Raw genomic sequence first — 19936 nt, 5'->3', positions numbered from 1 at the left:
CTACATGCGAGAATAACTGAGCTTCAGGAGCAACCTTGCTCAACACCTGGGTGTGATAAATCTCACAGAATTTTTCAGGAGCATTTCTGCTCAACATGAGAGTGTGACAGCATGTCCATTGCTCATGGCGCCCCAGCCCGTGGAGGCATCTGTTGAGACAACAACATGCCGGGAAGCTCGTTCCAGGGGCACTCGGGCCCGTAGAAAACTGAGGTTCGACCACGGGGTGAGTACTGACGGCAGGTCGGAGTAACTGGTACTCGGAGGGTGCCGTGTTGCCATGCCCACCTCGGGACTCGGTCGCGAAGCCAAAGCTGAAGCGGTCTCATATAAAGCAATCTGAGCGGCGTACCACGGCTGCAGATGCCATATGCCCCAGGAGCCTCTGAAAAAACTTCAGTGGAACCGCACTCTTGCGCTTGATAGTCTCAGGCAAGTCAGCAATGGCTGAGTGGAGAAGGCGACCAAGTCCATACCGAGAAAAGAGATCCTCTGCACGGGGCAAAGTTTACTCCTTCCCCAGTTGACCCGAAGGCCCAGACGAGCTAGGTGCCGGAGCACTGGGTCCTTGTATTCGCAAACCTGGTCTCAGGAGTGAGCTTAAGACAGCCAGTCACCGAGATAGTTCAGGATGCGAACCCTGTGTTCCCATGGAGGAACAAGGGCTGCCTCAACAACCCCTGTGAAGGCGCGAGGAGACAGGGCTAGCCCGAATGGGAGAACAGCGTACTGATATGCGCGTGCCCTGACAGCAAACCGTAGGTATGGTCTGAGTCGAAGGAGAACGAAGACATAAAAGTAGGCGTCCTTCAGGTCGATCGCTGCAAACCAATCCTTTGACCGCACACATCCAGAAATGCGTTTGGCCAGAAGCATCTTGAACGGCAGCCTGTGAAGGGAGCGGTTCAGATGCGTAGGTCCAGGATTGGCCGTGACCCACCAGACTTCTCCGGGACAATGAGGTAGGGGCTGTAAACCCGGACCTCATTTCGGCTGGAGGAACAGTCTCAATCGCACCCATCGCCAGTAGGGTAGCAACCTCCGCTCTCATGATAGGGGCATAGCCACCGATCAAAGTGGAGCAGACTCCCCTGAAGCGGGGAGGAGACCGTGCGAACTGAATCGCAAGCCGAGCCGATGGTTCGCGCGACCCAGCGGAACAGAAGGGAAGCTCTAGGCAGGCTCCCAACTGTACCAGCGGCGTCAAGAACCACAGATGTCCCCCCGGTGGTGCAGCGAAGCGGAATGACCGGCCCAGACGTGGACGGCATAGCGGCCCGGTGTGGGGGCAAGGTCATAACCGCACCCTGACAGAGGAGCCCAGGGAAGGACCAGCGTTCCACGGGGGCCTGCTCTGTCAGGGGTCTGGCGACAGAGGGGGACAGGGGCGAAGCGGCCCGTGGACGGCACGCCGTGTCAACCGCCTCTGGAACAGAGGGGGACGAGGAGAGCACGGCTTGTGGGCGGCGCTCTGTGTCGTCCGAGAACTCTATATGCTCAGAGACGAGAGAGTCAGTTCTTTCTGAATAAGGATTCTTCGCCAGCCCTCCACCGGGGAAAGGAGTGGCCCTGCTACCAACTCCTGGAAAAACTGAGTCTCATCTCTGAGCAGCCCATCTCAAAAGTGCCGCTAACCCGGCGTTTAGCGGGGGGCGGGGCTGGAGAAGGCTGTGGCGTCCCACCTACGGTCTTCCAGAGCCAGGCCCGGGTGAATGGGCGGGGTTGGAACCGTAGGAGGGTGCCTTCGGCGGTGGGCAGACTGAGGGATCTGAGCGGACGGCGGGGCCGTCGGGCAGAATAACCTCAATCTGCTCATGGGCGGTTGAGAACTGTAGGGCATAAGCACTCAACCGCACCGCCGAAGAGGCCGACTTGGGAGATGGGGGTGTCGAGCAGACGGGTCCACCCGTCATCGTGCACAGCAGACCGGTCAGCCCCAGAATGGTGAACATCACCTGACTCCGAGAGCGTACGGCCACTTTCGTCGCTCGGAGAGCAAGGTCAGTGGCGGCGCGCAGCTCACTGAAGAGCCTCGGGTCAGTCCCGCCCTCCTGCATCTCCATGAGCATCTGGGTCAGGTAGACCAGCAGAACGGTCATGGGATGCAGTGAGGCGGCTGCCTGTCCTGTGGCACTATAGGATTTCGCCACAGATTAGTGTAGACGAAAAGAACTACAGGCTTAGGACGGGTGCTTAGGATTGCGCCGGGAAGCACTCTGAGGACACAGTAGCATGGCAACAGAGCGTTCAACCGGGGGGACCCCAGTGTACCCATGGGCAGCGGCCCCTGAGGGGAGGAAAGGCGGATGAGACCAACGAGCGGACCCGTGGTCTCATCATGCACGTCCGGGAGGAAAGATATTGGGGTTTGCCGTGGACGCGGGTCGGCGGCCTCACCCAAAAACCAATCGTCCCGGGAAAGCATGGCCGTCATCTCCGGATCAGACTCAGGCACAACCGTATGCACACCAGAGGGTGGCAGCTGTGACGAGTCGTCATTTCCAGAAGAATCAAGCCCACCTAGTGATGCTGCTACAGACACAGCATCATCCTCTGTAGCTTCAAATGAAAACACACAGGCCACCCCTTTTTTTTTTTTTTTTTTTGGGGTAGACTCGTGGAATCATCAGTTCGCTAGCGGACACCGTCATCAAAGAGGGGGGCTGGGGTCGCGGACACAGAGTCGGCGCCTTGTTCCAGACCAACACCCTCAGGTCACCCTAGCCACCAGCCGAAGATCGGGGGGTGGATGAGGGGACTCTCACTCTTGCGAGTTCACCGAGTCTCGACCTATATATGACGCGATGATCACGTTCCCAGAGAGAACATGAGTCATCCACGAGCGCTGTTCAAGCATGATCAAAGCCCAACGCACTAGACAGCGCTCGTGCCCATCAGAGTCCGATACCAGTCCGCTGCAACCAGAAATGCACGGGCGAGCCGTCTTTAAAAAGACGTGCCGCGTGCGAGCTCTTTTAAGAGAGGCGAAAAAAACTCCGCGATGTTGAAGCACACAGGGAGACACACACACACTGGCAGATCACTGCACAGATCAGCAGGCACTGTGAGCTCGCTGCAGATCGCCGTCACACCAACATCGGAGAGAGAAGCTCGTCTCGTAGAGCGAAGTCAGAGATGACTGTGGAGTGAAGAAATATTCTTGGCTCCGAAGCGAAAACATATCTGCATGTTGCTGGCGTCCTCCTTTTATACCCACGAGGTAAGGCGGAGATACGCTATGCAAATTCCGCAGACCCATGGCATTTCTTTGCCATTGGCTCGTTTTGTAATACTCGAAGTCGATAGGTGTTCTAAGCGAAACCCCATTCGTCGTCATCCGACGTAACTCGGAGTGACAACGAAAGGGAACTTAAGGTGCTTTATGCAACCGGGCACAGAACCTGGTGACATAAAAAAGTTAATTAAAGCCAACTTATCATTTATTTGAGGAGGAAACTTTAGCCTCTCTACTGATTTTAGCTAAGACAGACTTTTCATGTCTAAAATTCCACAGTATGTCGTCGACTTCATGTATTTCAGTAACATCAGAGTTTAGAGTGACAGAATCTCCCTCCATCACTGACACTGAATCACCAAACACACCTGATGAACAAAACAAGTGTTCATTCTTGTTGGTTTAGAAACCCTGAAATCAGTTTTTTAATGTGAATTGAAGAACAGCCGACACACAAAAGGTTTAACATCACTTATAAGAACAGACAGATGAGCACAATCTTTCATCTCTAATATAGCAAAACAAACATGTGATGGTTTGTTGAAGTTACATGAACAAATTATGTTTGTTTAATGTAACCCAGTTATGTGCAACCTGTTGACATAAAAAAAGTTAAAGCCAACATATAATTTTTTTGAGTACACACACACACACACACACACACACACACACACACACACACACACACACACACACACACACACACACACACACACACACACACACACACACACACACACACACACACACACACACACACATAGACAGAATTCGTTTTTCCAATGAGTTTCCATATTGCCTGAACAATATAAAAACGATGAAGTGTTTGTTTGCCTCTACCGGGATGTTTTTCTTTTCTCAAACTGAATGCTAGTTCCATCTAGTATGTAGCGTATCACACATGTCATCAGAGCAAAGCTTTCCTCAAAATTTTATGTACTTATTCTATAATCAGTTATGTTGTTATTATAACAGCATTGGAGAAAGAGTTTTTGAACCTCCATTATTGGTGTAATAAGATTTGGCCAAATTGTGTGCTTACACACTTTCCCAACTGGCAAAGCATGCGTTCAAAAGACCTGTTGATCCATACTGATCTATTATCGGACTACCTACTTGGGACACTTACCAGTTAGGATCCCGTCTTTGATTATCTTCAGACATCTTCAGTCTCCTGCCATCCAGTTTGCACCAGTCAACGCCTACAACGATAAGAACTTTTATTATCCGCTAAGTGTTTGCTGCTATTTAATGAACTCTGTCACACTTGTTTCCTGAACTTACCAGCCAATAAACACCCTTTGTGGAAGTGTATTCTTCTATTTGCTGACAAACTTGACATAAACTGTAAACTTGTCTCAAAAGTCTGATTGGTTGATTGAAATGTTGTTCCAGGATCCAGGAACATGGTCAGTACTTTTCTGTGTTGACGCATTGAAAGCCAAACCAACGTTTCAAAAACTAAATAGGCAACACAAGTGACGTGAGCAAGCATATGTACATGCATACATATAAATTGAAGTTTTCACTTACAAAAAATACATGACATTTGCATGTTCACACAGTAAGGTTTCAAATTAAATCTTTGTTTGATTTGAGAGAAAGTATTATCTGTCCGAGATTATCATGGATGGAGTCACTATTGCATTGTAGTAAGTAAACTGTGAGTTTCACATTAGCAGGAATGGAAAAAGCACTTCCACTGCACACTCTTTTCACACCTCGATCATCCCTGTCAAATGCACATCTACCACAAAAGTTCAATAATAGGCCGGCACTCTTATGCACATGCTGTTTGTTTTAGGAACAGATCAAACCACATGTATATATATTGAAGGGAACCAGACCACAACAGGTTTTTACTCAAGACTCACAAACAGTTTTTACATAATATGTAGCCTATGTACATTTTTATTCATTTTTTTCAACAATCCCAAAACTTGTCCAAAGCTTATAAAGATCTGAGTTCACATACTAAATCCAAACGCCAAATGAGTTTCATCATCTTATGCAGACGACCGCATACTCTGTGTGATTCTTCTCTCTAGCTGTCTGTAAAAAAACATCACAAGATACAAAAATATAATTACATTTTCTAATTAAAATTAACATTTCTTTTTTTTTGGTAAATGCATAGTTCAGATTCAGATGCATAAACAACAGCAGAAGTGTGATTTACCAGGCTAAAATGAACACTGTGCCGAATATTTTGTTATTGGCCATATAAAAGAAGAAGAACTGAACCAATGAAATTGCCCCAAATTCTATGCAGTTTGATTGGACACACAAACTATTGACATAAACATCATCTTCCATTTAAAAAAAATCTATTTATTTTGCTAGCCTATCAATGAATGCTAATGTTAGTTTAACTATATTATTGCATCTATTTTTCCGCTGCTGTCCCACTGATCTACTGAACCCATCAGAGCAGAAGACTAAAAACTCATCTAGTGTCTTTATTAAGTGTATTACAGTATGTGTGTGTGCCAGATCATATAAAGCACAAAAAACATTGCAATAAAAATGAACTCACCGGCTTCTGTGCATTTCGTTTGAAGAATATTGGATTAGCATAAGTGATCTCTTCATTATCTCTATTCTGAACTCTTTCATCGTCAACAACTATAACAAAATAAAAAATTCCATTAAAAGCAAAACATCCAATTTCCAATTCTTTCCTATAAGCAGTAGGTAACACTTGCCTTCTCGATCAGTTTTCCTGCAGATGCAGAAGATCCAGACTGCAGATACAATCATCAGAGATCCAGCAGAGATCAACACTATCAGAGACACTGAGACTGGAGGAGGAGACGGAGAGAGTCATTAATGTGAGTAAATTTGTACATAATCCCATATATCATCAGTGCTGTGGTACCTGCACATGTGTGACAGAGTGTGTTGATGTCCAGATGTGTGGTCTGGTTGCTGATGGGATTGTTCAGCACACAGCTGTAGGTGTTTTTATCCTGATATTCCACCTCCAGAGGTAGAGAGAGACTGATGCTGAGATCACACACACTGATGCTGGACAATACACTCATTCCTTTGTACCAGGAGAGAGTCGCATCACACACATTCAACACTGATGAACACACCAGTGAACAATTTGATGAAGATGATGATGAAGAACAGTGTGAAGAGTTACTGATGATGGCAGGAACAGGCAGACGAGCTGTAAAACATTACAGAAAAAAAAAATTTGGATGAACTTGATAAAATAAATGCTTGGTTTAATGTGCTGAGTGAATGTTTAGTATGATTAACAGTTGGTGTGTTTGTCATCTCACACACTGAGATCTTACATATATTTACAATATTAATAGTTCAAGGGAAATAAAACGAGAATATGTGAACATTTGGACAAATGATTTCTACTCACCATAGACTGAAACATTGAATGATTTTGATGAAGATTTCACTCCACTTATCAGTAGTTTATAAACTCCAGTATGTTCAGTTGTGGTGTTTGTGATGGTCAGAGATCCAGTTTGATCGTCCAGCTTCAGTCTGTCTCTGAATCTCCCATCAGGAACATCATCAAATGTGGAGGAAACTTTAGCCTCTCTACTGATTTTAGCTAAGACAGACTTTTCATGTCTAAAATTCCACAGTATGTCGTCGACTTCATGTATTTCAGTAACATCAGAGTTTAGAGTGACAGAATCTCCCTCCATCACTGACACTGAATCACCAAACACACCTGATGAACAAAACAAGTGTTCATTCTTGTTGGTTTAGAAACCCTGAAATCAGTTTTTTAATGTGAATTGAAGAACAGCCGACACACAAAAGGTTTAACATCACTTATAAGAACAGACAGATGAGCACAATCTTTCATCTCTAATATAGAAAAACAAACATGTGATGGTTCATCTCACATTTGTAAAACAAGTTTCACTCTGCTAATTATTTTCAATCATTTCATAGTTGTGTATGTGGGACATTAAAACAGACTATTAAGAAAATCTCAGTTTGATCTGGGAAGAAAAGCAAATGCAAATCCCAAATTTGAACAGCAACAGTTGATAATGTTCTGAAACAGAAGTAATTAAGCTGTAAAACAGTTTTTATAACTTACCAAGACAACTCCTGCACAAACAGAACAAAACAAGCATGTGAAACATTTCCTTCAGTAGTTCAGTGTCTGGTGTAATAAGACTATATCCGCTGGAAACAGTCAAGCACTCCTCCCACGACACAGTTTAACCCTTCTAATGCACACACACATGCTCTGTATATTATAAATTATTGCATATAAAAAATGTTGTGCTCTTATTAAGACTTTACATGTTCTTAATAGCAAAAAACATTATATTTTAAAGTTAACACTGATAAATATAATGGTAGTTGTCTGACTATAGCAATAAGTATGTAAAAGTATAGAGTGTAATATTGTGTAAATCCTACTAAAATGTATGGTAAAATAAAGATTATGGACTTTAAAATGGTCCACAATCATTTAGTTGTAGTGAATGATAAAATGGGTAAAATCATCTGCCATCTTTTATTGCTGGTTGTACTGATGTGAGACACTAACATGTGAGTCAAACTGAAACCTGTGGTGTGATTTCTTCAGAATCAAGCTGTGATCTGCTGGATGGACAAACATCTTGTGGCTTTTAGTGCATGTGTGATTACTTAGTAGTTTTTCCCCCCTGCTATTATGAACCTCACAGTTGATGCCCCTGCACAGATTGAAGTCAAATTAATCCATCAAAAAACATCAAAATGTCACAGGTCAGACGTCCAAAAAGGATTACTTATCGAGAATCATTGATACAGGATACGTTATAGTTACTCTTTTATACAGACAAAGTACTCCAGGATAGAGAGAAACATTAAAAACACAATGATTGTATTTGTTGTTTATTTTGATCCCTGTACCCATGTGTTGTAATAATTAAGGTTATGACACCAACATTTTAGACACCAGTGAAATTTAACTAAACAAACAATTAAACTACAAGCAATAGCACAAATAAATAAATACAATACAACGAATATACAAATGAAATAGTCAGTGCTTTTAAGTTTTTTTCAGGTAGGTCTAACGCTAGTTCAGATATTGAATAAAGTAATAAAATGTAAAATAACACTGCATATAATCTTCATTGCACACATTAATTAAAGGTTAATCCTTATTAAAGTGACAAAAAATGTATCCAGTGAAGAGCAGTGAGTGATTTTTTTGTCATTTATAGTTTGATGAACATTAAAAACACAGACAGCAGCAGGAATATTAGGCTGCTATCACTTTAAGAGCTGCAGGCATCCAATATAATGATACACATGCGTTGTCTTTCTCTACTGTTTATGTTCACTTAACTGACTATGTTTACTTCGATACTCTCCAAGGCGAGCATTTTGAAACAAATTTGTTTGAATTTGTCCATTTAAGCGCAAGGAAACGTGAAAGAGAATTCGTTTTATTATTTGCACGCTGTCTGAGAAGCACATATTTCTGTGTGCGCTTCGGATATGTGTTGTGTCTTTCGTGTCTTCTTGTGCTTCAATGCTTAAATTGGCAAGGCTAGATGGTGACAGTTTCTTCAAATGTGTGGAACATCTTTCATGCTGTCACTCAAGGTAAATAAGAGGATGACATCTAGTGGAGAATAATAGTAACAAGATTAACATCAATCAGATAAAATGTTCAATGTTTGCAAAATCGACCACATGTTTAAAAAAATATTAATAAAAACAAATCTATATATTTTTTTTGCCCAGTGCTATTCAGGATGACTGGAAAAAAGAGCTGGCCATATTACATTTGGATAGTTACGTTTCTATTGTGTAGTTTGTATTTTTTTTAATTTGCTCTTCGTTTCTTAGTCTGTACCTTTCTGTGCTGCACTTGTGTGTGTGCCACTTTAAAGTGGACTTCACTGTTTACATTGCACTAATATGTACTTTACATCGAGGTTACAAGTGAAATCAGTAACTTCATTCTATTATGATATATATTACCAGATTGACTTAATTGCTAGTTGTAATTGCCGTTAGAAAACTCTACAATAGCTTCCAAGTGTAACATTTTGTTAATTGGAAGTTCATTTATGATAAAGTAAAGACTTAAACATGCACATTTTGGATTTCTCATTCATATAGCCCAATGTTTAGGTCACAGAACATTCTGGGAACATTAGTTTCTTGTTCCCATTGTGTTTTTATAATGAATTAATTATATTAAAATGTGCAGAATTGAGCGTAAACAGCCGATAAAGCATAGCTGTCAAGTATCCCGTTTTGGCCGGGAAAGTCCCGTATTTAACCCTTCTTTCCCGCCGTCCTCCCGTATTAGTATTTTCCCGTAAATCTCCCGTATTTTAACCTGCGCTATTAAAAAATAATAATGGCCCGGGCGGATAAAAAAAAAAAAAAAACATTTCCAATCTGATTCTGAGCTCTGTCCCTAGCCACGCGATAACTGCCTCCTGCAGTAGCCTACTACAGGTAATGTGGGTACTGTAGGTGGCAGTTGTCGCGAGGTTAGTGTGTGAGGTCAGATGATGAGTGACAACGCGGGGGGGGGGGGAGAAATCGGGAAATCGGAGAGGGACGATGGACGCTACGACAGAGATGGAAGGCACTCCTGCCACAAAACCAAAACCCTCATGTAAATACCGCGATCAATGGGACAGCGAATTTACTTTTCTGAAGAGGAGCAGGGTAGGGGACAGTCACGTGTTTTGTAACTGCGACTTTAGCATCTTAAAACCTGTTAACCGTTGCCAGTGCGCCGGCGCACTGAAGCGTTTTTGTTTGTTTAAAGTTACTATTAGATTTAATGTTATTACCTTGACAAACTATACATCATTAAAAAGATATAACACTCAAGTTTCAGTATTTGACCACTATTGTATTCTCAGAAACTTTGAAGATGTTTCATGAAAAATAAATTTTCTAATAACTTTGCAAAACTTTGTAGCTATTAATAACTATTTTTTCATTATGACAATAATTAATTCTACATTTACAACAAACTGCCAGGTGTCGGCTTTTAAATGAGATCATACTTGTGATTTTAGTGCAAAGTGTTTATGAACTATAAACATATACACATAGTGTTTATGGCTATCTGTTTCAGTTTGGGTATGCCATTTCTGAGGATTTTTCAAAAGTGGGGTTGCAGCCTAACAGGTTAAAGAATGCAAAGTCTGCAACAAATTTGAACAATAACTCACTAAAATAGTAAAGAAAAGTTATGTGACATGTAAAGAAAAACTGTAAAAGAAATGCAATATGAAATGAAAAGAATGTGTGGAATGAAAATAAAATGTAAATGTAGAGACAAGCAATGTTAAATGAACAGAAAATATGCAAATAAGCCTTTAAAATAAATGCTCTTCATATATACCCTTTTGTGTTTTCATTTAAGCTATAACACTTGTCTTAAAATGTAAGGGATAACGTGACTGGAGCTTGGTTGGGGTGGTGGGACTGCTCGCGGTGGGCGCCGGAAAATTTCCCTTATTTTCTAATCCAAAACTTGACAGGTATGCGATAAAGATGCACAGAGGAAGCTGACAAAAATATGTTCCTGGGCACTATGGACGTTCAAAGAAACAAAGTGAAAAGTATTCAAGCTCTTACCACAGAAACATGAGAAGAAAAAGAAAAGTGGTCTGAATTGCTAAAGATAAGAGACACGAAAGTGAAATTTACTTACATACTCTGGACACCAGATGTCGCCATTGGGACATAATCATTTAACATGTGAGGACAAAGGTCAGAAACACATTATACAGTTCCAGATTGTTGAAAGAGATGCTCCTGCGATTCTAGGAAGATCCACATGTCAGTCATTGGGCTTGATAAAAAGGATACATGAAGTGTCTGTTGAAAATGATGACATTATGAAAAACTATGAAGATCTGTTCAGTGGTCTAGGATGCATGCCAGGATATCATCACATCCAAATTGATTAATCAGTAAAACCAGTTGTACATGCTCCAAGAAAAGTTCCTGTCGCACTGAAAGAAAGAATAACTAAAGAATTGCACAAGATGGAAGAAATGAATGTCATTGCAAGACAAACAGATCCGACTGATTGGGTGAGTAGCATGGTGACAATTGTCAAGCCAGACAAAATTCATATGTCTCGACCCACAAGATTTGAACAAGGCAATCAAACGTGAACACTACACTACTCACAGTAGAATAGGTCGTAAGTGTTTTCTGTGCTTGATGCTAACCAAGGATTCTGGCAGATTAAATTGGACGATGACAGTTCCAAGTTGTGCACGTTCAACACTCCTATAGGAAGATACGGATTTCTGCGTTTGCCATTTGGGATATTGTCAGCATCTGTAGTATTCCAAAGAGCTGTAGCACAGATGATTGAAGACCTGGATGGTGTGATAAACATCATGGATAATTTGCTGGTTTGGGGTGAAACAGTACAAGAGCATGATGCCAGACTGATAAAACTGATCCAGAGGGCAAGAGAGTACAACCTCAAACTAAACAAAAAGAAATGTCAAATAAGAACATCACAAATCAAGTATATTGGTCATGTACTGACAGCAGAAGGAATAAAACCAGACGAAGAGAAGGTGAGAGCTGTAGTTCAGTAACCTCCACCAGAAGACAAGCAAGATCTTCAAAGATTTATAGAATTAGAATTAGAATTTATTCCCAACTTGTCAGAAGTAAGTGCTCCACTCAGACAGCTGCTGGAGAATGATGTTGAATGGTTCTGGGGAAGCGAACAAGAGAAAATTGTTCAGAAACTCAAAGCTCTAGCAACAAATGGACCAACATTGAAATACTACGATGTCAACAAACCATTAACAGTGTCAGTAGAGGCCAGTTCTGAAGGCATGGGTGTGGTTTTGTTAAAGGGATACTCCACTTTTTTTGGAAATAGGCTCATTTTACAACTCCCCCAGAGTTAAACTGTTGAGTTTTACCGTTTTTGAATCCATTCAGCCGATCTCCGGTTCTGGCGGTACCACTTTTAGCATAGCTTAGCATACATCATTGAAGTGGACAAGACCATTAGCATTTCTCAACAAAAAAAATGACCAAAGTGTTTCGATATTTTTCCTATTTAAAACTTGACTCTTCTGTAGTTACATCGTGCACTAAGACCGACGGAAAATGTAAAGTTGCGATTTTCTAGGCTGATATGGCTTGGAACTATACTCTCATTCCTGCGTAATAATCAAGAAACTTTACTGCCGTACCATGAGTGCAGCAGGCGTAATGATATGACGCAGCGCCTGAAAATAGTCCCCAGCTCGTCATATCATTGCGCCTGCTGCACTCATGGTACGGCAGTAAAGTTTCTTGATTATTACGCAGGAAGGAGAGTATAGTTCCTATTTTATATTTGTAAAATGAGCCTTTTTCCAAAAAAAGTGGAGTATCCCTTTAAAAGATCAGAGACCAGTTGCATATGGATAAAGAGCGCTCACAGATTGTCAACGTCGACATGCACAAATTGAGAAGGTACTGCTTGCGATAGTATATGGATGTGAAAAGTTCAATAAATATGTATATGGCAGAGAAGTTCAAGTAGAAAGCGACCACAAGCCACTTGAGTGCATCTTCAAGAAACCTCTACATCAAACTCCATTGAGACTACAAAGAATGTTGCTCAGACTTCAAAGGTACAATCTAAAAGTCAAGTACAAGCCAGGTAAAGAAATGCACATTGCAGATGCATTGAGTCGTGCTTACCTTGAAGAAGAGCTTGAAGAGAAGTTAGAGGTAAATTTCATCACATCTCAGCTACCTGTGACGGAAAAGAAACTGCAAGAGTTCAGAAAAGAAACAGCTGAAGATCCTGAAATGCAGAAACTGAAGGAATACAGCATAAAATGATGGTCTGAAAAAAATGGCTGTACACAAAGACGTATTGGACACACAAAGAGGAAATAAGTTATACATCCGGACTTGTGTTCAAAGCGTCAAAACTCGTAATTCCAAACAGAATGAGAAAGCAGATGTCGGACAAAATTCATTAGTCACATCTTGGCATGGTGAAATCCAAAGAAAGAGCAAGAGATATAATTTATTGGCCGGGAATGTCAGATGAGATTGAGAAAATGGTATCTCAATGTGCCATGTGCAACACTCATCGAAACAGTCACACAAAAGAACCACTAATATCTCATGCATTGCCAGACAGACCATGGGCAAAAGTTGGTACTGATTTATTTCAGCACAATAGTTCTGAACATTTGATGTGTGTGGACTACTACTCAAGTTTCCAGGGATTGCAAAGTTAAATGACACTACTAGCAGAAGTGTAATTGCAATGAAATCACTGTTGGCAAGACATGGTATACCTGATGTGGTAATATCAGATGGTCCATAATATGCCAGTCGAGAATTCAAGTGTTTTGCAGAAAACTGGGAGTTCGAGCACAAAACGTCTAGTCTGAGATATGGTCAATCTAACGGACAAACAGAAAGAATGATCCAAACCATCAAGAGAATACTCACAAAGTCACGAGATGAGAATGGAGATCCATATATTGTGTTGCTTGAATACTCCACTAGATGGCATTGGTTTTTCAACGGCACAGCTTCTAATGGGAAGAAGATTGAAAACCAAACTGCCAACTTCGAGCAAATTGTTGACTCCAAAAGGAAGTAAGAAAGTTCAAGAGAAACTCAAACAGAGGGAGTCAAAGCAAAAATTTTATTATGACAAAAACACCAAACAGTTCCCAGAGATATCACCAGGAGACAAAGTGAGAGTGCAGCAAGGACAAATCTGGAATCCTGCAACCGTTCTGAAGAAACATGACTCGCTAAGATCGTATGTTCTTCACACACCAGATGGAAGGATCTACAGAAGAAACAGAAAGCATCTGTTAAAGACAATCTGTTTTCCAACATTTAACATTTAATAAAAACAGGTTATATATATTTAAATAGCATGTTATAGTGTTTATCATAGCAGTGAGGTTACGATGCAATAATTTAGCAGATTAACTCATGAAACGTTGCATTGTATTTGTGACTGAAATGAAAAGTGTGAAGCAGCATGAAAAACAAGAATTTTTTAAATTCAAATTGTGAATGAATTATTTTATATACAAACGATGAGCACTGGTAGTCAATGTTATAATCAGTGTACATCACTGAGTTACTCCCTAAGAACTAATTGCATTACTTTTTCCTCACCTGGGCTGGGCTTCCTTGTTTCTATTTTTTGGCATATTGTAAAGACCCTTTACCACCAAAAGTTAAACGAGTAAGCCTCAAACTGAAGGAAATGCAAATTCACGCTCAAACAAACTTTCAGCTGTGCTGCCATTCTGGATTTCAGAAGAATAGGATACAGGTGGAGAAAGTTCAACACTCTTACTTCAGCAATAATTAATAAAAAAAAGATACACAAATGTGTTCTTTATCCAAAGTAATTTTTGCTTATTAGTATGATTGAATTAGTATTGTTGTAGTAATGCTGTACAAAAGATGACAGTGATGAAGCATCCTACATTTAGGACAAATAGGTCAAATATTTAAGAAAAGGAAACCACTAAATTCCCTGAAAACACAATTCCAATCTTATTTTTTGTAGTATTTTTGTGTTTGTGTAAATTAATCACCATTCCTGTTCATTTCTTTCCCTTCTGTGAATCTGTTTTCTTTCAGAAGAGAAGTGTAATACAGTCTGTTAGACTGCTGTTAATGGGACATCCCAACACTGAAACACCGACATAACATTATTTATTGTTTTGACAATTTTGTTTAAAGGGACAGTGAGGAGAAAAACTGTGAGAATATGACCAAACTCATTGAAATTGTCAATTAAGTTTTTTAAAAAAAAAAATATATATATATATATTTTTTTTCCAGTTATGTAAACATTGCTTCTAAAAAGACAGATCAACAGCAAATCAGCAAAAAATAAAAAAATAAAAAAATAAAAGAGAGAGAGAAAAAAGCAACATTAACCAGCAATAGATCAGCAAGTGCTTGGTGTTTTTCAGTATGTAGAGTTTTATTAAAGCTGTTACAGTGATCCAGACATTATCTGTTTCTTGTCATTATTAATATGAAACCTATTAAAGATAATCTGTTTGACATCAGTTATCTTGTCCTGTCTGTTTACATCCTCTTAAAACTGACTGTCTTTACAAGAAAACCTCACAGAGACGAGCATTGTGACCAAGAATTGTATTTGACTGCACACAGAGATCGTACTGTACGACATGAGCACTTTAGACAAATACGACAGTGAACATTTGAAGGCAGCTGTCAATCAAACAACACTCAAGGACTGAATCGACTCTTTTATGTGAATGTCTGCGAAACACTTTTATGTGAATGTCTGCGAAACACTTTTATGTGAATGTCTTGCCTGAAATTGTGTATTTCTGATATTTTATGAGGTGCTGATCATACTTGGACTGCCATATCTTACTGCCATAGTCCTGCGTTTCATGCGAGGAACATCCATTACAGATGTTTTCTCCATTTGTGTCTCTCAGTTCTGATTATGAAGCATGTTTTGTGTTATGCAATTAATATTTTTCTTTATTTTATTTGGAATATAATTCAAATATGTGATAGAAATGATTTGCCTCCACTTTAATTATGGTTCTTGTTTTATTAGGTAAGATTGTCTGCCTTCTTTTTTCTTGCAGTTTTTTCTTTTGTCAACACTCTTTTTCCCTTATTTTTTGTTTGTCTTTTGTTTGATACTCATTGTAGATATGTAAATATCATCAATGGGATTTGGAGATTTGTATATCATATTGTCTATTTTTTGTCTTGTAAATGTATTGTCATGTCAGATTTAAAAACCTGTTATTTGCCAAATTCTTTACAATGGATCTTGCCATGTTATAAATCAATAAGTGCTGGACATAGATGATTTTGTTTCATTATTTTGCAGTGATTTTAACAAGGTTTTTAAATATTTTTAAATGATGTGTGCACATAACTAGGTTTATTTTGTTAAGAAATCCTGTGCCTTTCCATGAGAGAATATTAGTAGACATGTATACATTTTTTTCTTCAACTTTGCATCAGCCTATATAAACTTTTAAACTTTCTTTTAAACAAGCAAAAAATAACTTGAAAGATATCTGTGTTCAAGTGAGAAATTCCTAGTTATGACACTAGATGAAGCTCTAATACAGTATGTTACTCTATTAATACATACTCTTTGTAGTGATATAATGCACTGTGTATAATAAGGGCACACCGTGTGGGATGCTGTTCTTGCAAAAAGTTAAAAATAATAAATAGGACAAACAGCAAATAATAACAGTTATTTTAGTGATTGTTACAGTATGGTAATGTGGTATCTGACACAACTCTCTTTACAAAAAGAAACGACAAAAATTATCTAAAACTCTTTGAAGAAGATCTCAAATTATGTTTTTATAGTAGGAACAATAACTACAGTACACATTTTGTGGAGAAATATGATTATCATGGTCAATTGCTTTGTAGTTTAGCAATGCATCTGATTTTTTATTTCTTTTTCAAGTGGTGTACATTATTAATAACCATAATGTAAGGAATGATAAGCAATAGGAAATGTTTGACAAAGCAAATACCACATTTATCCTGTGGAATTATGACTCATCCCTCTAGTGGTCAAATTATGTATTGTTTCTTTGCTGAGGGTGTTTTCTTTTAGTGTATTTTATTTTTAATATCGAGTGATAAGTCACAGCTTTATGATTACTGCTAGTGGTTGTAAAAAAGTTTGTTTCTGGAAAAACTTCACTGTTTTAAAAACAACTATGTATCCTAATGAAACAATGTTTATACAGTTAACAACCAGTGAACTTCTGCATGATGCCATTATGAATGCTGTGAGTCATGCATTTGTTCTTAAAACTGATCATTTTGTATTTGTCAGCGTGATATCAAGTATTATTTGAAGCTTCTTTAAAAATAGTAAAAAAATAAAAATAAAAATTAAGCAAGAGTTGAAAATAAACTAGCTAAGGTCATGCATATATAGAAAGGTGCACATGCTTCTGAACATCAATCTTAATTTTCACAGACAAATTATATGATATTTGTATATTTGAGAGAATCTTAAAAAAAACTGTTTTGCAAAGAGAGGAAGTCAAATTCCTTTCTAGACACTATTCACACTAAAATGCAGACACACTCACACTCTTCACAGCTCAAGACATGCACACACAAATGCACATTAACCACAAACACCCAGTAACAGACATATTCTCATGCAAAAGCTTTTTGTCCACCGATCAACTTGTCTATCTGATCAAATCACATTTCTTTCCAGAACCAAAATTGAGGCCTTCATCGAATGCAATACTGTAAAAAGACGCCATGTATCACAAAATGAAATGTCTACAGTCATTCTGCAGATTTAATTGCTGAAGTTTAAGTTTAATTTGAATTTTCACCCTCAGAAAACTGAGAGTTTTCTGTCACTCCATTGACAGCTACAGTACGCAACTACCACTTTGACGCTTCAAAAAGTTCATAAAGAGATTGTAAAATGAATCCAAATGAATTGAGTGGTATGAAGAGAATCGATTACTTTATATGATGAACAGATTCAATTTAGGCTTTTATTCACATATAAACATTGATCAGCGAACATAAACAGAAGCTCAACCGAACCTGTCTGACGCGTGAGAACAAACCTCATTGGTTCTTACAGAAGCTCTTGCTGAAGCTCAAACGTACTGTAACACGAGAATGAACCTCATTGGTTCTCGCATGCCAAACGAATATCATAACTGATGTGTGTCTTGATCAATGTTTATATGTGAATAAAAGCCTCATATAATATATGTTCATCATATAAAGCGTCTCTTCAGAAAATTTTTACTAAACTGCTCTATTCATATGAATTTGTTTATGAACTTTCTTTTTGAACGTTTTGAAGCGTCAAAGTGGTAGTTGCGTGGCTGTCAATGGATGGACAGAAATCTCTAAGATTGTATTAAAAATATCTTCATTTGTGTTCCGAAGATGAACAAAAGTCTTATGGGTTTTGAGTGTTCATTTTTGATTGATTGACAGCTGTGCTTGCGATTGAATCTGGGGCAACTCATTAACAACATCACAGAGAATTTGATAAACATCTGGTGACGGCACCTGTATACAAAACGTCATCTCCCTGCTTTACTTCCTGAAAGAAAACACGAAGGGAACAAAGAATATTCATAGTGAAAGAGTGGATTCTGGAATCCACTGCTGCTTCAATGTATATCTAATGAGTGATTATAATCAAGGTATTAATCAATATATTTCCTTCTAAATATCACATGAGTTGAATATCTTCTCTAGGCTTGTGAGATTTTAAGTTACCAGTGTGATTAGTGAAATGTTCTTTTCATGTATTCTCTAATGTCTAAATGTCTGTATTTGATATCTGAGAGGTGACGGAGGGTCTGGCTCATAGCCCCGCTTCCAGAGATATAATATGGACTTGTTTTGTTCGAGAAAGGTCTTCAACATGTTTTAAAACATATAAGGAAACCATTAAAACCAATAGTTTAAGTGACCATGTCTTAGTAAACTTTACTTTACTGTTAGATTAAAGTGTCCTCTCATTGAGAGAAAGAACATGTTATCTTGATGTTTTGAGAAGAGTCTCCTGTAAGACCCCAACCAAATGAAGAAGCTGTGTGTGTGTGTGTGTGTTAGTCTTCTTAGTAACAGGTTAAGGAACCACTGGCATTATTGGAGATTGACTGAGTTGTTCTGAACATGCTGGCGCCCAGCAACCCAAATCTGCGACCAGGAAGGTCACGACGTGCCTAACTTCAGGGTTCGAGTGTCAGCCGCATAATCCATGGAGATATGCTTCAGTCTATCTGTATATGTGTGGAAAATGTGTTTATCTATTTCTTAGCCAATCAGAATCATTGAACCTGAAGCAAGGACGTATCTTAGACTTTGGTGAAGGGTATAACTGCTGTGATCTCTGTAACTGTAAGCGGGACGGCCAACGAACTCCTGTGTGAGTCTTGAAGCTTCTGCTGATGAAACTGCAAACTATCTTCAGTAAAACTTTTCTTAAATTTATTATAATTCTAACTCTTGTCTTTCATTGACTGCACTTCTGACTCCGGGTCTTAATCATATCTGGTCCTTGTGTCTTCAACTGTAAATTCCCTAACAGTTAATTGTGGAGTGTGTGCGGGAAATTATTCTTCGGTGACATCCCTAGCTAATCAACAAACAAGGTAGTAAGATTTTATTATTTTAATAGGACTGTCTGGGTGGAAGAAGAGAAGGGAAGAAGAGAAGTTTTTGAGAGAAGGGAGAGTGATAACGCTTGACACCCCTAGCAGATTGTAGTAACACGGTTAGACACTTTTTGGGAGGGAGAATGGGAAGCCTGTCATGAATATGTGTCGGAGAGGTTGTGCTGTAAGGCAAGGCAAGGCAAGTTTATTTATATAGCACATTTCATACACAATGGTAATTCAAAGTGCTTTACATAGAAGAAATTAAAATAATCAAAAGAAATCAGAATAATTAAAACAGTTTAGAATAAAAGATAAAATACAGAAATAATCAAATATAATCAGAATAATTAAAAGATAAAATAAAATACAGTACAAACAGTCGGACGAGCAGTGGTACAGTACTCATTCAGTAAATGCACAGCTAAACAGATGTGTTTTTAGTCTGGATTTGAATGTGACTACTGTATGAGCACATCTGATCTCTTCTGGAAGCTGGTTCCAGCTGCGGCTGGCATAGTATCAAAGATAACGTCAGTAGACT

At 39.3% G+C, this 19936-nt stretch overlaps 1 protein-coding gene and 1 long non-coding RNA gene across 2 annotated transcripts in view; both read right to left on the bottom strand.

Moving 5' to 3' along the window:
* Nucleotides 1-19936, bottom strand: part of LOC143736373 (SLAM family member 5-like) — a 145555-nt gene that overhangs the window by 113058 nt on the left and 12561 nt on the right. The window lies entirely within an intron of this gene.
* On the bottom strand, nt 5142-6059 carry LOC143735349 (uncharacterized). Its single transcript, XR_013203113.1, has 3 exons — nt 5941-6059; nt 5772-5860; nt 5142-5287 (listed from the first exon to the last, which is right to left on the bottom strand). It is a non-coding gene; the product is annotated as an uncharacterized LOC143735349 (long non-coding RNA).

This window comes from Siphateles boraxobius, unplaced genomic scaffold (assembly GCF_051911475.1).
Source record: "Siphateles boraxobius isolate OS27281-9 unplaced genomic scaffold, OSU_SipBor_1 13, whole genome shotgun sequence".
Lineage (NCBI taxonomy): Eukaryota > Metazoa > Chordata > Actinopteri > Cypriniformes > Leuciscidae > Siphateles > Siphateles boraxobius.
The sequence above is the reverse complement of the archived record's forward strand: the minus strand, read 5'-3'. Positions and strand labels throughout refer to the sequence as shown.